Below are 21,786 nucleotides of genomic sequence, written 5' to 3'. Positions count from 1 at the left end.
ATGGAGTTTGATCCAGAGGTCAGATATTTACCGGGCCACCAAAATGTCGTAGCCGACGCGCTGAGTAGAAACATTGCTGCTACCATAGCCGAGGATGTTGCTCTTGCTGAGTATTCGTCAGACACGGTAAAAGCGGAACAACGTAAGGATGTGATGTGGTCTCAAGTCATCTATGCTTTGGAGTCTGGCAACGAGACTTGTCTACCTGAACTCCCTGTACCGATGACTCACTTCCATCTTCAACAGGGTCTTTTGTATAAGCAACCCCCAGGGAAGGACACAGCATATCAGTTAGTTGTTCCTGCTACCTTACAGCAAGCCGTGCTACAGTTAGTTCGTGACGTACCTCAAGCGGGTCATCCCGGACGCGATAGATGCATACGTGAGGCGAGAAAGAAATACTATTGGCCGACCATGAGGAAGGACGCAGAAGCCCACGTCAGTCAGCGTGTCAAATGCGCGGAAATACGAGGAACGACTGGACTTCTGACTCCCATCTTAGAGTATCCTCTACCGGAAAAACCCTGGGATAGAGTCTCCATAGATCTCTTAGCGTTGCCGAGACGTCGTCAAGGTTCGAGTTATGTACTGGTGGCAGTGGACCATTTCTCACAATTCACTGTTTTAGCACCTTTACAGACGAAAACTGCAGAGGAGGTGGCGCACGCTTTTGTGACTTCAGTGATTTGTCCATACTCTACACCTAAGGTATTGCTCAGCGATAATGGCAGTGAATTTCGTAACCAGGTGTTACAAGAAATTTGTCGTATGTATGGAGTAAAGCAAGTTTTTGTAACGCCTTACAGTCCTAAGAGCAATGGCCTGGTGGAGAGGACAAACAGGAAGATACTGGAAGTCTTGAGACCAGTAATAACCTCAAATCAAGAGGATAACTGGGAAGACTGGTTATCACATGTAGCAGCGACCATCAACTCCTCAGAAAATTCATCAACTGGGAAGTCTCCTCATTATATTCTTTATGGAGGAGAGAAAGTGTTACCCTACGATTTGTTGGCTGGACCTCCTACTCCAGTATACAGTGAAGAAGACTACGCAAAGGTACAGTTGTTGAAATTCCAACGTATACACAGTGAAGTACGGAAAAGATTAAAAGCCTCAAGAGCAGAGATGATGGCGAAACAACACAAAGGTAGTCAAGAAAAGACGTTACAGGCAGGCCAGAAGGTCATGATCCACAACCCTGAGAGAATTTCCAAGCTCAGACCTAAGTTCCGCAGACCATACACTGTTGTGGAACGAGTACGTGGAAATACTTATAGAATAAAGGATGAAGCTAATGGAACTCAGGAGGTAGTACATGCTGATAGGATCAAACTAGTAAGTCAAGAACTAGGCCTAACTAACCATTTGTCTGAAGTGTTGTCCCCTCTGTCTTCGTCGCAGTCTATGTAGTCGTCCATACCTGTCCCTAACCAAGAGTATCGCAGCAAGCTACGATCCCACAACAAGAGTGATTAAGGGAGTATCTTCTCTTGCAGAAAAAAATGTGGCTGTGGCTCATACTCCTCGTGCGTTGCTTGGGGTGGACCTATGTAACGACGTCGGACACGGACACGACTACGTTAATGCCAGTAGCACTGAAGAGCCCACTTTGAGAAGTCGTGGTAGTGCAAGATGCAGTTTGCGTCTATTATCCAATGGAAGGCTATCTCCAAATGCCAGATATTGTCAAGGAGGTCTCCAAAGGCTTGTCGAATTTCAGACAGCAACTGTTGGAAGTGGGAAAGATGTTTAATCGAAACCCACGATTGACGAACTCTGACACTGAAGCTTTGGAACGAACCTTGCATGGAATTGTTGAGCTTCAGACTAGGCATATAGACAGGCTCACCGACAGGCTCACTAACTTGCATGTCGCTTTACCTAACGTACACTCTGATCTTTCCAAGCATGTCCATGCACGTACTAAGAGAGGACTTGTGGATTTTCTAGGAATCCTGTCTCAACAACTCTTTGGTACGGCATTAGATAAGGACGTAGTGCAATTGGGTAGACAGATGCATGACTTGACACTGGCCGCTAAAGCCAATAATAGATTAATCATGCATGTGTATAAACAGTTAGATGAGTTCACTAACAAAGCTAACGAGATAATTAGGACTACCAACCATCTAGTAGAGCTTGTCAACAACATCCAAATTAACCTACCAACCCTAGCTAACTTGGTGTTATTCGCTGAGTACTTACATGCTCTCGACGAGTCAACCACGGCTTTGGAGAAGCATGCAGCCAATATGGTGGACGGCTTAATCGATGCAAGTTTGAACAGGGTTAATGCTTTATTGCTTCCTACTAATATACTAACAAATGCACTTGATATAGCTATGTGGAAGCATGGACTTATGCTACTCTTTGATCTGAGTCAACTGGAATATTATTACACATTGTTAGAGGCCCAGTTGACCCATTAAGGCATCCTGATATTGGTACCTATGAGGAATGCTGTAATGTACCAGGCATGGCGGTTCATTCCCTTCCCTTTTGCTACTGCTAATAATACACTTGTTATTGAAGAGGGTCCAGAGGTGCTGGTTGTCTCAGATGACAAGAAATATGTAGCAGAAACGACTGTGGATGACTTTGAGAAGTGTAAGGCCTCATTTCTTGATCTCCATGTATGTCCTGCTTTCCATTTTGTCTTCGTACCATTAAAGGTAGAGGAGTGTAAGAGGGCCTTGTTGGACACAAATACTTCCTCTGCTCTGCAACATTGCACCTTCCAACCCATTCAGTTGAAGTCAGTTTTCCATGCTCATATTCATGCGAAACAGTACTTTTACTTTCCTGAGACAGAGGACATAACTGTGACTTGTGCCTCACAGAATCAATTCCTTACAGTAAAGGGGTACTATGTAGCACCTGATTTTTGTGAGTTACACAGTAAAGAGATAGCAGTTCTGCCTAGCAAGCATCATCTAGCTTTGTCAGTGAACTTCTCATCCCAGTTACGACTCCTTTTACCTTCATTCAATGTTACTTCCTTGAATGTGAATAGGCTGTCTCATGTATTAAAGGAGCTTACCTTCGTCTCCCACCTGAACAGGACCAATTTAGAGCCTTATGTACTGTCCTATCTTCCTTCATATCTTTCTCCTTCCTATTTTGGTCCTGGTGTTGATCTTCTACTTATTGTGGTCTTGTCCTGTGTTTGTGGTTTAGGCTACTATTTAAGGCGCCAATTAAGGAACCCACTGAGACCACGTGTCCGTACTCGCAGATTGCAAGTGGATGTTCCTGAATAGTTAGCTACCCTACACTGGTTAGGCTACACGGTAGTTAGGACAACAATGTCGACGAGGATATCAATGGTGTGGCCGAGCGATGTTCTGGTGTCAACATCTTTTTCCATAAGAAGTTGTAGTATCACACATTTTACATAATAATTTTTAAAGCTGTTTAGTCATAATTAACAGTGTATAATGAAGTGTGAATGATGAACAATCAAATATTATTTCGCTGTTAGCTGTGTATAGGGAAGAAGGTGGATGGCAGACCACAAGTGCCACCCTGTTTCAATTATAAAATGAAGGTTAGGAGAAGTGAAAGGATATCTGAATAGTGCATCAGTGTAAAGTCCTGGGGAACCATTTATTATGTTGGTTTATGTGAATGTACTCAATACCATTCTATGGAGGTGTATAATGTGCTAGTAGAGTTGTCATTTATCTCTACTTTTTGCATAAGCCCAGAGTATATGTAAATGCTTGGCACCTCACTTTCAGCTGACCTCAGCACCGCGCCCAACTCGGCACGTTGAGCGTACAGCATCAGAAGAAGTCATATAGTTATCAAGGGAGGTGGTATCGCTCTTATATATCTCTCGGGTCGCAGTTGTATTTATTCTGTGCCCAATAAAGAGAGATTTAATCTGCTCGTTTCTGTCACCTTATCTATCTATCTATTGCCAGATGCCATAATCCCTTAAGGGGTGGCCACTTGACTTCAACCTGAATAAATACTGTACTTAGTTGCACCGTGGCACTGAAAGGGTTAACAAAGCATACAATTTTTTTCAGAAGATAAGGCAAAGAACCTTCTCCAAGCTCTGAGGGGGCACGGTAGCTCAGAGATAGAGCTTTGGGCTTGGGACTGGGGGGTCGGAAGTTCCAGCCGCACCCAGAGACTACGGTGCGGGGAGGGGTAGCTTCCTCCTGTAACCTAGCAGGGCTATAAGATCCAATCCAGGGTCTAGCTCAGGGGAATGCCATTTCTCCCATTTCTCCAAGCTCTGAGGAGTCCCAGATCCTATACTGTATTGTATTCACATTAAAACTAGGAACAGGGATTATATATACAGGTAGCTTTAATAAATCCATTCAATATGAGAGGTCTTTCCTAATCTGAATAAGATCATCTAGAGACAGTATACCAGAAAAAGTCACTACTGGACTGAAAGGGTTAAAGCAAGTTTGAGTTATATGATATGAAACCATTTGAAAAACAGTGATAGTGACATCAAGGTCGCATATGAGATAACAGCAACTTAGATAAATGTAATTTTGGTTTTTGCTATAATTTTCTTATCCCTTGTTCAACTGAAGCATATTCTAGTTGCTGAAACATTAAAAACTGTCTTGATCACCCTTTGGAATGCTCAGATTTTCCTGAGCTGCAAAAAACAGTTAGGATTATGCTACCACTTAATACAACAGACCAGCTTCACCTTCTAGTGGCAGAGGACCTTTGATGAAAAGTGTCGGGCAGTGACGGCGAGTGGCTGACGTGTACTACAGACAGTGTCGTCGATCTCCAACATGGTGGTCTAGTTATACTATAACAACAGAACACACAATATGTAGTCAGCTGTGCTATTCCATATAACGGCTACATAGATTAGTGGATCCGGTGGAATTAGCAGCTAAACTGACACATAAATTTGGTGCTAGCGGTGGCGCGATATTTGGTGCTAGCGGTGGCACGATACAATCTAGATGTGAATGTAGAGAAAAATTATGGCCTTCCAGAGAAGTGAAGTCAGTGATTGTACAGTGAGGTTGGATGAGGAGGAAATGGAAAATGTGAGTGCATTTAAGTACTTGGGTAGTGTGATGAGTAAGGCTGGAAGTTTAGAGGGTGATGTGCTTGAAAAAGTGCAACAGGGAAGAAAGGTTGCTGGTTCCTTGAAAGCAGTGATAAGAAACAGGGAAGTGAAAAACTACTACATGACAGTATTGTGATACCAACTCTAACATACAGAAGTGAAGCCAGGACCTTGTTGGAGGGACAGAAGTCAAGAGTGAGAGCAGTGGAAATGAGTCATTTGAAAGGAGCATGTGGAGTCACATGGAGAGACAAACTGACATGAGGATGTGAAGGAGTGTTGTGATGTGGATGTGGATGTGATAAGAAGCATTAGGAGAAACACATTTAGGTGGTTTGGCCATGTGGAGAGGATGGAGAGTGAGAGACTGATGAGGAGAGTGTATGTGGGTGAGATGGAGTGGGGGGGGAGAGAAAGGGAGGCCAAGGATGAGATGGAGGGATGGAGTGGAGAGGTATATGAGAGAGGGGGGTGTGAGCTGGGAGCAAGGCAGTGAAATGGCAGGGGACAGAGCGACATGGAGGCAATTTGTTTGTGGCCACCCTTTACGGGATTGAGGTGTCAGGCAATAGATAGATAGATTCTTTTGTTGTCCTGCTGCCTACAGTTAACTGTACACTCCTTCTTCTGTCTTTCTTTCCTTCATTCTTTCCTCTTCCTTCTGCTTGTGGGTGACTCTACACTGAGTGACAATCCAAATGGTTTCCTGTACACCACAATGCCATTTACTATGCTGGGTGGTAACCATATAACCAAATTATGGCTCCTGGTGGTTTAGTGGATAATTACGGTGCTCCAGTTGATTGAGCCGGTGAAGTTTTATACCCAAGGGGTGGTTGGGGTTTATTGCCCACGTAATGCCACCCAGGGATGAGTGAGGCAGATCACTCTTATCTTAAATATCAGGAATGTGGGAAGTTTGAGGGGAAGAGTGAGGGAAGTCGTTGAGGCATTCAGTAGGAGGTGGGTGGATGTGGCGTGTTTGCAGGAAGTCCGGTACAGGGATGGATCAGCCAGAAAGATTGTTGGAAAGGACTGTTGCTATAAGTTGTTTTAGCAGGGGGGGCAGACGGATATGGGGGTGTTGGTGTGTTGGTTGCAGAGAAATGGGTGGAATATGTTATGAATGTTATGAGAGTAGGCGATAGGATCTTGGTAGTGAAAATGAGAGTAGGCGATAGGATCTTGGTAGTGAAAATTCTATTCGATAGAAAGATAGCTGGAATTATATCAGCATATGCTCCACAGGCAGGATTGGATGAAGCAGAGAAAGATAGATTTTGGGATGATTTAATTCGTGTAGTAGGTGGTATGTGGGATGATGAGATAGTGGTTTTGGGAGGGGACTTAAATGGTCATGTACGTGAAGCAGCACTAGGTTATGAAGGAGTGCATGGGGGATGTGCATATGGTATAAGGAATGCGGAAGGGGAAAGGATACTCGAGTTTGGGGAGGGAACGGACATGATTGTGTGCAACACATATTTTAGGAAAAGAGAGAGTAGGTTAATTCCCACCGTCACTAACTCAAGAGTTGCCACTGATCGCCAGCTAGTTCAATATGGAAGTCGGGCTACTCATGCAGAGACCACAGACGTCGAATATCTATAAAAATCTCTCCCTTGATAGTTATTGATATACTGTACATAAGCTCTTCATGATATTATTCTTTAGTTGTTATACTGATTTCCTAGATATGCTTTAATGCGATAAATGCAGGAAAACGTTACTATAGAAGCCGTGAAAGCACACCGGGTGTGACAGCATTCATCACATATTTACAAACCTCTAGCTGCACCTTTTGTTTGAACCCATATAATTTAGTTTTCTAGAAGAACAATGCTTCATCTCCAAAATGCTGAAGAAAATCTGCACAGTTTTTCATATGAAAATCGTACAATGCTCAAGGCCGAAAACATGCAGAGATGAGACCGCCGGCCAAAATCCGACGATGCTGAGGGCTCCAAAATATCGTATAAAAAGGCAACACAACACCCCGGTGGTGCACCCTGAACAGGGTATTCCTCTAGACTTCAGGAAAAACTTCAGTCTAGACACTGTCCATTTTTCTGTGCAACGGTTTTCCATGATCTTTGTACAGCAGGTCCACCGGGGCAGCAGACACACGTGAGTTTGTTATTGTTTGTGATTGTAACATACGATCTTCAACCGTGTCGAGCTAATAATTCTTAATGGAGAATCGTTACATGTTTCTCAGAATATATTTATTTTTGTTTTGATGGACAAGTACATGAAATGGATGTAAAATAAAGCTCATCGATATTTAAGGAAGGAAAGAATAGTAACTGTCCCAAAACCGAGATGGTAACTCAGCCCACCAATTTTTTATTCTATTTGACTATATTACAGCCTCTCTTCCTTGTAGCAGTGAGTAAAATAATGTTGTTATAATTTCTCCCTTCCTTTTAGTGACACAGAGGGCACACAAAATGAACTGGGTTTAGTTGACCGACTTTGATGTCGAAAATTAAATAATCTGGCGAAGATTGGCAGTTTTTCCTCGGTTAGTGACATCGGGAATTACGTATGAGTCTGGGGGAAACAGCAGTCAGATAGATTATTTTCTGGTTAGGAGGGCTGATAGGAGGTTAGGAATTTTTAAGTTATAGGAAGTGAGGAGTGTGTGCAGCAGCACAAACTCTTGATTTGTGATATGGTGCTTAAAGAACGAGTGATGAAAAAGAGGACTTATGTACCTAGGAGGAAAATATGGAAGCTGAAAAACCAAGTAGTAAGGGATGCCTTCTATAGCGAGATGAGGAGAGTGGTGGCTGAACAGGGAGCTGTAGACAGAGGCATTAATGAACAGTACAGAGCCCTCAAGAACAATGTCTTGAGAGTTACTGATGTAACATGTGGTTGGACAAGAGGACCACCAAGACATAAAGTAACTTGGTGGTGGGATGAGGGTGCATAAGCTGCAGTTAAGGAGAAAAGAAGGCTTTTCCAGGAATGGAAGAAGGGTGGTAGCAAGGAGGAATACTTGGCTGCCAAGCATAGGGCTAGAAGAGAGGTATACAGGGTGAAGTCTGAGTCACAGAGACTTTTACTTGATGACCTAAATCATGGGGAAAGGAAAAATATGATATTTAAGATGGCAAATCAGATGAAGAGCGATAATCGGGATATTATAGGTGAGCAGTGTGTGAAGAATGATGAAGGAAGGGTAGTGGTGCACAGTGAGGATATTAAAGATGCATGGAGAGAGTATTATAGCCGGTTGTTGAATGAGGAGTTTGACTGGGACAGGGAAAGTTTGGAGCCAGCAGATCCAGTGTTTGGCCCTTGGTCTTTGATTGATGCTGCTACTGTGAGTGAGGCAATAGGCAGGATGAAGGTGGGGAAGGCAGCAGGTGTGTCTGGGTTGACTGCCGAAATGTTGAAGGCCTCAGGAGATATAGGGGTGAGGTTAGTCACTGACCTGATAAATATGATTATTTATGAGTGTGTTGTCCCAGATGATTGGCTGAAGAGTGTAACTGTAAATATGTATAAAGGGAATGGTGATGCCCTGGAAAGAGGAAATTATAGAGGTATAAAGCTTTTAGATCAGATAATGAAGGTAATGGAGAGAGTTTTAGAAGGTATGATTAGAGAAAGAGTGAATATTGATGAGATGCAGTTTGGGTTTATGCCAGGTAGGGGGACCACTGATGCCATATTCATTGTTCGACAGCTTCAGGAAAAATATATTGGTAGGAGAAGGGATCTGTATTTTGTTTTTGTTGATTTGGAAAAGGCCTTTGACAGAGTCCCAAGAGAGGTGGTGAAGTGGGCAATGAGAAAGCTTAGCTTGAAGGAGTGGCTGGTTAGGGTGGTTGTGGCTATGTATGTGGGTACTCACACCCAAGTAAGAGTGAATAGAGATTTGAGTGATGAGTTTTCCGTGAATGTTGGTGTGCATCAGGGGACAGTTTTGAGTCCCTTGTTGTTTATCATGGTACTTGAAGCCCTCTCACGTGACTTAAGAAACGGACTCCAATGGGAGATGTTGTATGCTGATGATTTGGTGTTGATTGCAGAGAACGAAAGGGAGGCGGAGTAAGGGTTTAGGAAGTGGAGAGATGGTATGGGGCACAAGGGCTTAAGGGTAAATGCAGATAAAACAAGAGTGATTATATCTAGAGTTGGTGGCGGTACTGTCAAAAACGAGGGAGAGTGGCCATGTGCAGTTTGCCACAAGGGAGTGGGAAGTAATTCCATCTTGTGCAGTGTTTGTGATAAATGGGTGCACAAGAGATGTAGTGGTATCAGAGGCAGACTGCGAGATAATGCTGATTTTATGTGTACGGCGTGTCGGGAGAGCAGGTGGAGACTGTCAGCATGAAAGGATTGAACTTGCTGGTGGATCTCTTGAGTGTGTGAAAGAGTTTAGTTATTTGGGAGACATGTTGTGTGCTGGAGGTGGGGCTGGAGCTAGCTCTGTGGCTAGGGTGAGGAGTGGTTGGAAGAAGTTTAGGGAGCTGTTGCCTCTCCTGACATTGAGATGACTCTCCCTACATGCTAAGGGGTCTTTGTATGCAGCATGTGTTAGGAGTGTAATGCTGTATGGTAGTGAGACCTGGGCAGTAAAGGAGGAGGATATTTGCCAGCTCAGACAGGCAGAATTGACAATGAATAGGTGGATGTGTAGTGCGTTCCTGCGTGCAAGGTCTGGGGGGGCTGGGTTTACGATGGAAGAGTTGAGAGGTAGGATGGGACTGGAGTGTATTGGTGTTGTGATGAGGAGAGGTAGACTGAGATGGTTTGGACATGTGGAGAGGATGGGGGATGATAATTGGGTGAGGCAGATGAGAAGTGTTACTATTGGGGGTGGGGTTATGAGGGGTAGACCAAGAAAGACATGGGACGAGGTCATTAAGTGTGACCTCAGGGTTAAAGGACTGAACAGGGAGGCTGCAATGGATCATGCAGCATGGAGAGCTGCCATTAGGTGAACGAGTCTGATGCATGCAAGCATGTTGGAGCCTTTAAAATCAAAACGAAACGAACTTGCCTAGCCCCGGGCCCCTATGCTTCTCATGGGGCAGCGTAGGATTGGATGATGAACGAATGAAAAAATGAAATGATAAAATCATGTGAAACTCTAGATACAGTAAACCCTTGATATACCGAACCCTCTTTTAATGAATTTCAGTTTAAACAACCACTATTGAGTTGGGTGAACATTATGTTCATTTAACAGATTTTGTTTGGTAATAGGATGGACGCACAGGAAACACCCACCAGCATGTGTCCCTCCCCTACACACACACACACACACACACACACACACACACACACTGTGTGTGCATTAAACACATGTTTAATGTACATGCAGCTGTTATGTACTGTTTGCATTGGTATTTGCTAATATGTAGTATAGTATTTACTGTAATGTCATAGTTAATGTACAGTGATTTTTTTTTTTACCCACACTTTCCCTGTAAATACTGAGCAGCAAGTGTACAGTAATGTATAGGCAGTGTACAGTATAGTGCAGGATTGTGGTGGTTATCAATAACTAGCTGTGCCAGTGGTGGAATGCATTTTTTTTTTTTTTTATGTTTATTGTACATGCAGCTGTTCTGTTCTTTGCTATTCTCTAATATGTAGTATTTACTCTAATATAACAGGTAATGTACAGTGTGAGTTACCTTTACCCACATTTTCTTTATAAATACTGAATGACAAATGAACATAGATTTATCCAAGGCCTACTTGCAGTCTTTCATTGCAGTGCAATCACTCCCAGAAAGGTTAGAATAAACATATAATTTATCTAAAGCCTATTTGCAGTCTTTATTTGCAGTGCAGTTACTCCCAGAAAGGTAAGAATAAACATGTCAGTTAGTAAAGAGAGCATTTACTGAGAAAACGAACCATTTAGACCTACCTGTATGTTATTGTGTATGAGTATACAGCCAAACAATGCTGTATATTTAACAGTCTTTGTTTGGTAAAAGCCACAACACATGGGAATTTTTATGATGGTGAGTTAGCGTGAAAAAAATATATACATATAATTTCATGTTTTCAAGAATATATTTTGAGTTGGGCAATTTGGGGGGTTATAGTTTCACTTTTTTGAGTTATGCACAACCCCCCCCCCCCCCAGTTAAGTAACTGCTGCTAGTTCATTTTTTTGAGGAGAACGGGTTCAAATGAAAGATTCCTATGTTTTTCAATGGATAACTGATGGTCATTTTTGTCAGATATGTTTGTTTTTCATCACAACAGGGGAAATAGGGGTTGTAAATGGCAATATAAGGCATTTCTGATAAAAATGACCAGCATAAAAGTTTCCAACAAAAATGACCATCATCAAAATTTCTGAAAAAATTCTACCTATTTACAGATGCCTTAATCCTGTAAGGGGTAGCCACAAACAAATCCCCTCCATCTTGCCCTGTCCACAACCATTTCACTGCCCTGCCCCCAGCTCACCCCCTCCCCTCTCACATACCTCTCCACTCCATCCCTCCATCTCATCCTTGACCTCCCATTCCCTCTCCCCCTTCCACCTCACTCACATACACTCTCCCTATCAGTCTCTCACTCTCCATCCTCTCCATATGACCAAACTACCTCAGTGTATTTCTTCTAATGCTTCCCATCACATCCATATGGTCACCACAATGCTCCTTCCTCATTTGTCAGCCTGTCCCTCCATGTGACTCCACATGCTACTCTCAAATAACTTATTTCCACTGCTTTCACTCTTGACTTGTGTCCTTCCAACAACGTCCAAGCTTCACTTCCATACGTTATTATCACAATACTGTCATGTAATAACTTTTTCACTTCCATGCTCACTTCCCTGTTTCTTATCACTGCTTTCAAGGAACCAGCAACCTTTCTTCCTTGTTGTACCCTTTCAAGCACCTCACCCTCCAAACTTCCATCCTTACTCTTCACACTACCCAAGTACTTAAACATACTCACATTTTCCATTTCCTCCTCATCCAACCTTGCTGTTCATTCACTGACTTCACCTCTCTCAAAGACCATCACTTTACTCTTCCCCACATTCACCTTTAGATTCCATTTCTTACACACTCTCCCAAACTAATCCACCAAGCCTTGCAGCTCCCCTTCGTCTTCACTCAACAACAAAGTATCATCTGCAGGGAGTTTCCAAACACTGCCCTCCCTCACTAGGGCCACTCCAACATCTCCTGCCCTACCTTGTACCTCTTTTATTACCCCATCCATGTACAGACTGAACAGCCATGGAGACATGACACATCCCTGTTTCAATCCAACATTCAGACAGAAAAATTCACTCAGTTCACCATCCGCACGCACTGCAGCCTTAGCACCATCATACATACTCATCATGGCATTCAGCAACTTTCCATCTACTCCATATATTCTTAATACTTTCCATAATCCTTTTTCTATCCACCCTGTCATATGCTTTCTCCAAATCCATGAAGGCCACATACAACTTCTTTCCTTTCTCTAGAAATGTTTCCACTAAAGATCTAAGAATGAATATCTGATCTACACAACCCCTTCCCTTCGTAAAGCCTCCCTGTTCTCCTCCCACTAATTCCTCACACCTCAGGTTCGTATTCTTGTTGGTTAGCTATAGAAGCTCCCCAACACCTCTGCCTCAGTGATTTATTTTGGGATATGGCTGGTTGATATCCTTTTGTAAGGTATTTATAGAGTATGGTGGTAATGAAGGGATTTTTGTAACCGAAAAGGACAATAAGGTGTAATAAACAAAATAAATTACTTAGGAAGAGGTGTTCGGTAGTGTGATTCAGAGTATGGTGATAGTTACTGGAAGAGTTTATACTACACTGAGAAGGAAAGTATGGTGTAATAAACAATATGAACTTCTTAGGAAGAATTGTTAGGGAGCTTCAGACTATGCAGAGTATGATAATACTGAAAGAATTTATGTAGCACAGAAGAGGACAGTTAGGTGTAACAGGCAAAATAAATAACTTAGGAAGAGGTGTTAGGGAGCTTCTTTAACTGATGAGAATACTGACCAATCTCCTATACTCAACAGAATAAAATCATCAGACATCAGATGAACAGAATCCTAGACTTGTCCTAAGCATGAGAGGATTAGAAACAGAGAAGACAAACTGGAGGGAGCTTTTTTTTTATAGAAGGAAGAAGGAACCAAAGGCCTGGAGCCCCCAAACTGCTCCCTCCACGAAAAAAACAAACACAAGACAACAGACAGCCAAATTCTAGATTCGTACAGTACATTTTGAGATGCCTGGACACACTGTGCTTGAAAGACTGGAGATCATAGGCAGCAGGAAAAACAGACATGGAAAGACTGTTCTAGATCTGACCTGTTGCATATATGATGGACTGGAAGTAATGGTTGTTAATTCTTGCATTACAGAGCTGGACAGAAAAGGGATGAGAGTTTGTTGCTAGATGGGTGCCATGTGCCCATCGTAATGGTGAAGGGATGCAAGCAGACAGTTCAGAGGAGCAGTGACCATTGAAGTAGTGACAGAAACGAGATAAAGATGCAACAGTGCGGCAAAGAGACTGCGGTTGAAGGGAGCCAGTAAGAGGAGGAGAGTTAATGAGACAAAAAGCCTTTGAGAAGAGCTGTATATGGGAAGCCTCCTCACACATGAGAGTTGTACTCTACACAGGGGCGAATAAAACCCGTGTATAAAGTCAACAACTGTGCAGGGGTAAAGAAGGCACAGAGTTGGCTTAGCACACCTAATCTCTTGGAAGCAGATTTTACAAGAGGTAATATGATCTTTCCAAGATAAATCCCAAGAGAATGAAACCCCAAATATGTATAAAGATGATGCAGGATTAAGCTGGATATTGTTAAAAATTAGAGTGTACTCCTGTGGAAGATTCTGTTGGGCTGATAGATGTAAGAACTGTGTTTTTGATGCATTAAAAACAACAAGATTACCTTGACCCCAGAGATATGAGCTGATGTGGGTGCCTGATAAATCCAGCACGCCATGACCCCCAAGCACTGTGTCTCTGAGGTGTGAAGGAACCGCATGTCAGCCACTGTCGGACAGTCTCTCGGGTCCAGCCACACGTTGATGGATGGACAGGCCAGGCTCAGTAAATGCCAGTTCAGTCTGAAAGATTACATTCTATATTACTGTGCTATCTATTTATCTATCACCTGCCCCTATATATCCTATTGTCTATCTATCATCTACTACAAAATACTAATTTGTCTATCTATCATCCACCTCTACAATATTCTGTCTATCTATCATTCACTCTTATAATACTAGTGTCTCTAACTGTTACAGATTTTTTATGAATGGAGGACACCTGTAATCTGGTGTCTGGAATTTTCTATTAAAAAAAAAAAAAAAATCCTTCCTCTGTTGATCTTTGTATCAATCGTATCATATCGTTTATAAAGGCTCCAACATGCTTCCATGCGTTGGTCTTGGTCACCTAATGGTGGCTCTCCACACTGCTTGATCTCTGGCAGCCTCCCTATTCAGTTCCTTCTCCCTGAGGTCAAACTCTATGACCTCATCCCAGGTCTTCTTTGGTCTGCCTTTCGCAATCCAACCCCCGACATTCACACTTCTCACTTTCAACACCCAGATGTCATCCTCCATCCCCTCAACATGCCCAAACCACTTCAGTCTACCCCTCCTCATCACAACACTAATACTGACACAAACCATTTTTATAATATAAAATGTAAACAGTATACGAAGGAGTGTTAGGGTACAATATGCCAGATAAATAACTGAGGCATATGCATTATGAAGCCTCCTATGCCACTCACAATTCGGACTTAATCAATGCATGGCTGGTGTTAAGGCTCTAACCTGGTATAGTCCATTTTTGTGGTGATGGTGGTGTGTGGTGGTGATGGTGGTGTGTGGTGGGTCAGCCATGCTGAACCACACTGTCAGTTCAGCCACAAGGCAGGCCATAGCCAGCTGGCCACTCCATCTGTCAACACAATATTACACTGTACATATAGGCTCCTCAACACCTCTTCCTTAATGATTTGTTTTTCAATATGGCTGGTCAATGTAATTTTTTACACTATTTATGGAGAGTATGGTGATATTGGGATGAGTTAAATATGGCAGAAGAGGAAAGCTAGGAGAAATAAGTAAAACAAATCACTTAGGAAGAGGTGTTTGGGAGACTCCTTAACCCCTAAAACGCGGCTGTGTACGCGCGATCCCCCCCCCCTGTGGCGGGGTTGTAGCGGGGTCTGAGTACCTGTGGAAAAATATTTGCCAAAAATCATAGATTAACCCTAGAGCATTAAAATTTTTATGGCATATATTACTTACATTCAGCTATCTCCTGAGCCACATGTTGAGCCTTCGTTGACTACCAAAGGACTTGTGAAGACTTGCAAAGTTGGGTAACAAAGTCTTCACTCTCACACCTCCAGAAACCCGGTTTTCTTTCTACCACAGCCTCAATCTGTCACAGTACACTTTATACAACAACGTACAGGTTGTTTGGAATCCGTATTTGTAAATAAGAACTGAAAATAAGGCTAAAATGGACGGAGCGCACGGCCGACATGCAGCGCGGTGGCGATCTTCCCGTCAATATTGTCACATTTGCCTTTTCTCGGCAAAAAACACGTATACTTCTTTTTTTCCATCATAGGACTTCGCAAACGTTTGCCTGTCACTATTACGGTCATAAAAATCAATGTCACTGCCAGTATTGTGGATTGGGACTGAGGAAGACCACCGCGGCGCGAGTTTATTCAGCCTTACGGCAGGCACTTTATTCTCGCTCCTGTCGGCCACTCGCACTTCATTTCTATCGCTCACTTTCACTGTATCTTTTTTTTTTTTTTGCCTTATTCATCAGTGTCACTGTCCAGTGTTATAAAAATAATATTTTATACACAAAAAACTTTCACTTTCAGAACATAGAATAGGAAAATATGCTTTCATCTTTTTACACTGGAGTGACTGTCACTCGCAATACTTATATGATTACTATGTACAATTATTTACAACAAAAAACACTGTAACTGTCAGTGCTTTTACAAGTACATACACTAATTTACACTCATCAGGCTGTCACTGTCAGCACGTAAAAGAAAACTAAACAATATTATCACTGTCACTCTCAGTATTTTTCCCAATATTTTTACCCTTATTTTCAAAATCTACTTAGGCTGTGGTAGTCGAAAAAACACGGGTAAGCACAGAGGGGAACTTTGCACTCTTTGCACTGCAAGGAGGTGCGCCTAAAAGTTCTTTCCTGCCTGGTAGTGTGGCTGCACACATGACACCTCCTCAGTGCTTTCCCCCTCTTTGCTGTGGCTGGCAGTGGCTCCAGGCGGTGTCGCTGGAGGTAGGCCATACACTGTAGGCGGTCTGGAGGTGTGTGAGGGTGGCGTTTGGGACCTGTAGAAAGCACCTGGCCGTAACGCTGAAGCAGCTGGTAGACACAAGTCTTGGAGAATCTTCTGAGAGAGTAGTTGGCTGGCTTCCTGTTCTTGATTTTATACAGGATGAAGGCGTTCAACATGCACATGTCAATCAAGTGCAAGAACACCTTCCTGTACCAACAACGATTTTTCCTCAGACAGTCAATCTCTCCAATCATCATATCCGACTTGTCCACCAGCCGCATATTGACGTTATAGTCAATGACAGCATCAGGCTTCATCACAGGCTCGCCAGTCCTTCTGTCGACCTTCCCTGTTGCCAGCATTTCACCCTTGTGTACTGTGGTGAGCATGTTCACGACTCTCTTATCATGCCACCTGATCGCAAGCATCTTGTCAGATTTCTTCAGGTGCACGTCTCCCCGCTTTGACTTTTCAGCCTCTGGGAAGGCAGGGTAATGTGCCCTGTTACTTCTGACAGTGCCAAAGGAGCCGACGCCGTGTTCAGAAAGGTACTTGGCGAGTTTTGGAGCTGTATAGTAATTGTCCGTATACAGGACATGATTCTCGCCAAAGTACTTTTCCAAAAGCACTTTCACCACAGAACCAGAGAATCCAAAGGGGTCAGTCTTATCCAAGTCGACATTGCTGGCGGTGTAGATGACGAAGTCAAGGATGAACCCCGTCTTGCAGTCGCACAGCACGAAAAACTTGATTCCAAAGCGGTGGCGTTTGCTTGGAATGTACTGGACGAACCGAAGACGGCCCCTGAACAATACCAAAGACTCGTCAATCACGACTTTCTTGAAAGGGCGCAAGAACCTCGTAAACTTATCTTTGATCATGTTCAGGATTCCCCTCACTTTCCATAATGGGTCAGTTTGGGAAGGCTCATCATTATTCGCGAAGTGAAGATAAGTCATCAGCTGCCTAAAACGATCGCGGCTCATGTATTTATTGAATATTGGTGTTGGGCACAGCTCGTCGGAACCCCAGTACTCTTCCAACTTATGCTTCCAGTTGTGCGGCATAAGCAACATCAAGGCAATAAATACAAAAAGCTCGCGGATCGTCAAAGGCACCCATGATGTCATCCGCGACGTGGATGGCGTCGCAGCTTCACCTTCTTCTTCGCGAACTGGCGCACATTGCCCCTCGTACCTGTTGGTCTCAGTACAGATGTGCTCCATAACCTCGTCGTCAAGGAAGGCCAACAGGTAGTCAACACATTCACCATCGTCGTCCACAGGGAAGTCAGCCTGAAGTCCACACTCACTTTCGTCAAAGGGCAGATCTTCAGGCACAAAATCTGATCCCTCTGACCACACGAAAGCATCCAAAGTTCCCTGCCTAGGCTGGGAGGTGCTTGGGGCGGCGGGGGGTGAGGCAGGTCGTGTGGGAGTGGGTGAGGCAGGCTGGGCAATAGTAGGTAAGGGAGAGGCTATCCCAGGCCGTGTTGGTGTTGTGGTGGTGGTGGTGGTGGTGGGAGGGAGATTATCGCTTGGGTCAAGGTCACCTGCGGTGGCGTGACTCCTGAGTTGCCTAGTGGGAGTTAGCCTAGGGGACTTAACTTTACTGACACGAACACTAGGCCTACGATAACCTCTCATACGTAACATTGCTCGTCTACTTCCCTTTCTCGGTGGTGATGGAGACTCCGATGACTCAGGAGACAGGACAGCAGACGAGGAGGACGAGAGAAGAGGGCTGGGAGAACGTGGCGGGCTTGCGGTGGTGTGGCGTGGCGTAGTGGACAATGGCGGTGCACTGGTGTCTCCGCTCCTCTTCCTTTTTTCTCCCTTTCCATATTCGAGGCCCCTTTTCACCGGGGCCTTCCCTGTAGAGGTGCTGGGCACAGTCACAGTTTCCTCCGGCACAGAAATAATCACTTCAGGGCCTGAATCAGCACTCGATTGTGTCTCTGATTCAGCCAGTCTAGACAAAACACCCACGTCACTGCCATAGTCCATAGAGGCTTTCAACAGTTCAGATGCTATGGCCGAGTCACTTAGCCCCTTGGTAGTCACTGGTAAAGTTTTGAAGGGCGTAGAGGTAACAAAACCCTTTTTCGGAGGGCTAGAAGGCACGGAACTAGAAGAGCTAGAGCCTGACATGGTGTCACCATGGCAGATTTGCGTGGACTGACGCTATTCTGGGGCAAACCGCGCGAAAAAATGACAGTGTGACAACTGGGGAAACAAGCGTTTCCCAATAGCAAAAAGTGCTTGCGAGATGACGGCGCAGATTGACACGTATCAGCCATCCGCGCGTTGCCATGTCGCACGACGAGGGAGGGCCGCGCATCGGTGCGTCCGTGGGTAAAAAAAATGAGACTTGGCAACAACCGAGGTCAGTAGTACAAAGGTCAAGTGTGCTAAAAGTAGCTCACGGGTGGCGGGACTGATAGACAATACCAGCTTGAGCCTGCTTGCCCGCGGTTATTCAAAATTAACTCAAATCGCAAACGCGATGACCCGCCGTTTTGCCCTTTGGGCCGACCGTCGCAAATGCGACGATCCGCGTTTTAGGGGTTAAGCAACAAAAATACAGGCCATGGTAACATACTTAAGTAAGGGTTAGGTATCTCAACACATTATGTAATATAGATCTATATGTAAAATGGAGCCAGGCAAAAACCATATTAAGATGTTAATCCATATAAACACACTCCAACTTTTTTTTTTTTTTTATGTGTCAAACTCTGGGCATAGGCTTTATAGCCTGCTCTCAAGGCCCAGTAATCCTCCTCCTACATACCATACACCTCTACATGTCACCACTTCGGTGCTAACACTCACCGTCCATACTGAATACATGCTAGGGCTGTCTCATGCAGGACTGGTGTATTGGTATTAGTGGGGGTATTTTTACAACACCCACCGTCCATACTGAATACATGCTAGGGCTGTCTCATACAGGACTGGTGTATTGGTATTAGCAGGGGTATTTTTACATGTCGGCGGGTCTTCTGGTAGATCAGTAAAGTCTGTTTTTATTAAATTCAAACCCTTAAACTGTTCCCTGCCCCAGCGGGGACTTGAACCTGGGTCCAGTAGGACTGCAGGCCACCTCTCTACTGACTGAGCCACTGTCTTCCCCAAAGAAAACAACCCTAAAGCCTTCCATGCCACTACTCATGCAACACTTCCAAATCTTCTCTAACCACACACACTGCATAGGGGAGAGGAGAGGGAGGAGGAGGCTGAGGATGAGATGGAGGGATGGAGTGGAGAGGTACTGTATATGAGTGGGGGATGTGGGTTTGGGGGAGGGCAGTGACATGGCGGGGGACAGGGCAACACGGAGGCGATCCGTTTGTGACCACCCGTCACAGGATTAAGGCGTCTGGCAATAGAGAGATAGACAGAACAAAGTACGGGTAACATCCCTCAGCCTGACACATTACCTACTCTTCAGGACCCACATCCAATGTTATATTATTGCAGGCTTGTTTTAACCTGTGAACATTTCCAACCTCTTTCAGCCAAGTTCATGGCTGGGTCTGTAGTCTTGTCAGTGCAGGAAGTTCTCTCATATGGCCATGGGCCACTTAGCGTCCACAATACTTTATGAAAAACAGGACGTTAAGTGATCTGTGTAGTATCCTTAGGGATTCTATGGAGGGAGGGAAGCCACAAACACACTTGCTCTTGGGGGGATTTATTCTGACTGTCTTGCTAACCACGAGCCTAAGTACATTATTGACTTAACAAGCCCAAACATATTATCCTTGGTAAAAATAGCATAATCAATAAACATAATTAATGAAGGCACAATACTATACACTTACATATCAAGCAGTGTTATATATATATATATATATATATATATATATATATATATATAACACTGCTTAACCTTTTGAAAGAGAGAAAATATGGTTGCTACCAATTAAGAAACAAAACTTATAGCTCTACATTTGGCATGAGAGAGAACAGAACAAAAGAACATAACTTCCTACAAATAAGTTTTGAAAAGCCAGTTCTCGATTCATATAATCAAAGGTCTAATTTTATTACAGGCTTCCTAACTCTGATCTTCTAAGAATATTCCCTCCATCAAGTTTTGCAGGTGTTTTACTTGTACTCTGTGACTGATCTGTGACTACCACATCTTCACGGCAGTCAGTTGACGCATTGAGTGGATGCTGGAGAACATCATCTTTGACCTCATCACCTTGACAATCATCCACAGCTGTATCAAGATCATCAGGTTCTGCTGCCACACTGATCTCATCATGTGCATGAATGATGTGATCTACATGAACATATCTTACTGAATTACTACACTTTACCAAATATGTCCTATCTCCACACACTTTTTCAATAACATCAGTTATCCATTTGGCATGTGCAGTACCAAAACCTCTGGTCTTGTTCCTAATCCTAACTCTATCATTTACCTTGAACACTCCTTCATGGGAACTTTTGTCATGATGCATCTTTTGTTGGTCTTGTTTCCTTTCTACAACTGCAAGCAGACTTGGCTTGACTAAACTTAATCTTGTTCTCAATTGTCTCCTCATCGAAGGGAGAAACCTGTACTGTACACAGGAAAAATCATCTGGTAAATTACCAATATGCTGGGAATCGAACCAGGGACTCTCAGGTGAGAGCCAGGCAGCATACCACTACACCACGACCAGGTAAAAGTTAACTCACGTTGTCACAATCTTGTAACCAACGTCCCTCCGCCCCCACTGTGGGCATCAAGAGGATGAGTTAACCCCCTGGCACTCGGGCAAGTAGATGCTTTTAATCTATCCCAAGCACTTACGGCAAGTCAGAATGAACTTTTACCTGGTCGTGGTGTAGTGGTATGCTGCCTGGCTCTCACCTGAGAGTCCCTGGTTCGATTCCCAGCATATTGGTAATTTACCAGATGTCTCCTCATCATTAACTCTGCAGGAGTACATCCTGTCACACTATGTGGGGTAGTTCTGTATCTGAGTAAGAAATTTGCTAGTCTGTGTTTCACTGATCTTCCAACTGTTCCTTGAATTACTTGCTTATACAGGGCTTCCTTTACAATTCTAACTGACCTCTCTGCAGCACCATTAGAGGCAGGATGATAGGGTGGGGTCAGTACATGTTTTATACCATTGAGCCTCATGAAGTTTTTAAACTCTGATGAATGAAATGGAGGTCCATTGTCTGACACTACCACCTCAGGTAATCCATGTTCAGCGAATATTAACCTTAATTCATCAATGGTTCTACAAGCATTGGTACTGTACATGTGTTTAACATCAATCCACTTTGAATGACTGTCAATCAATACCAAAAACTTGTCTGTCCCCTTATCGCAGAAGTCAATATGTACTCTTTGAAAGGGGTGGGTAGGCCATTTCCAAGCTTTCAAAGGTGCA

Source organism: Coenobita brevimanus, chromosome 86 (assembly GCF_032717465.1).
Source record: "Coenobita brevimanus isolate Jiangsu-jjx chromosome 86, ASM3271746v2, whole genome shotgun sequence".
NCBI lineage: Eukaryota > Metazoa > Arthropoda > Malacostraca > Decapoda > Coenobitidae > Coenobita > Coenobita brevimanus.
Note: the sequence above shows the minus strand (reverse complement) of the source record.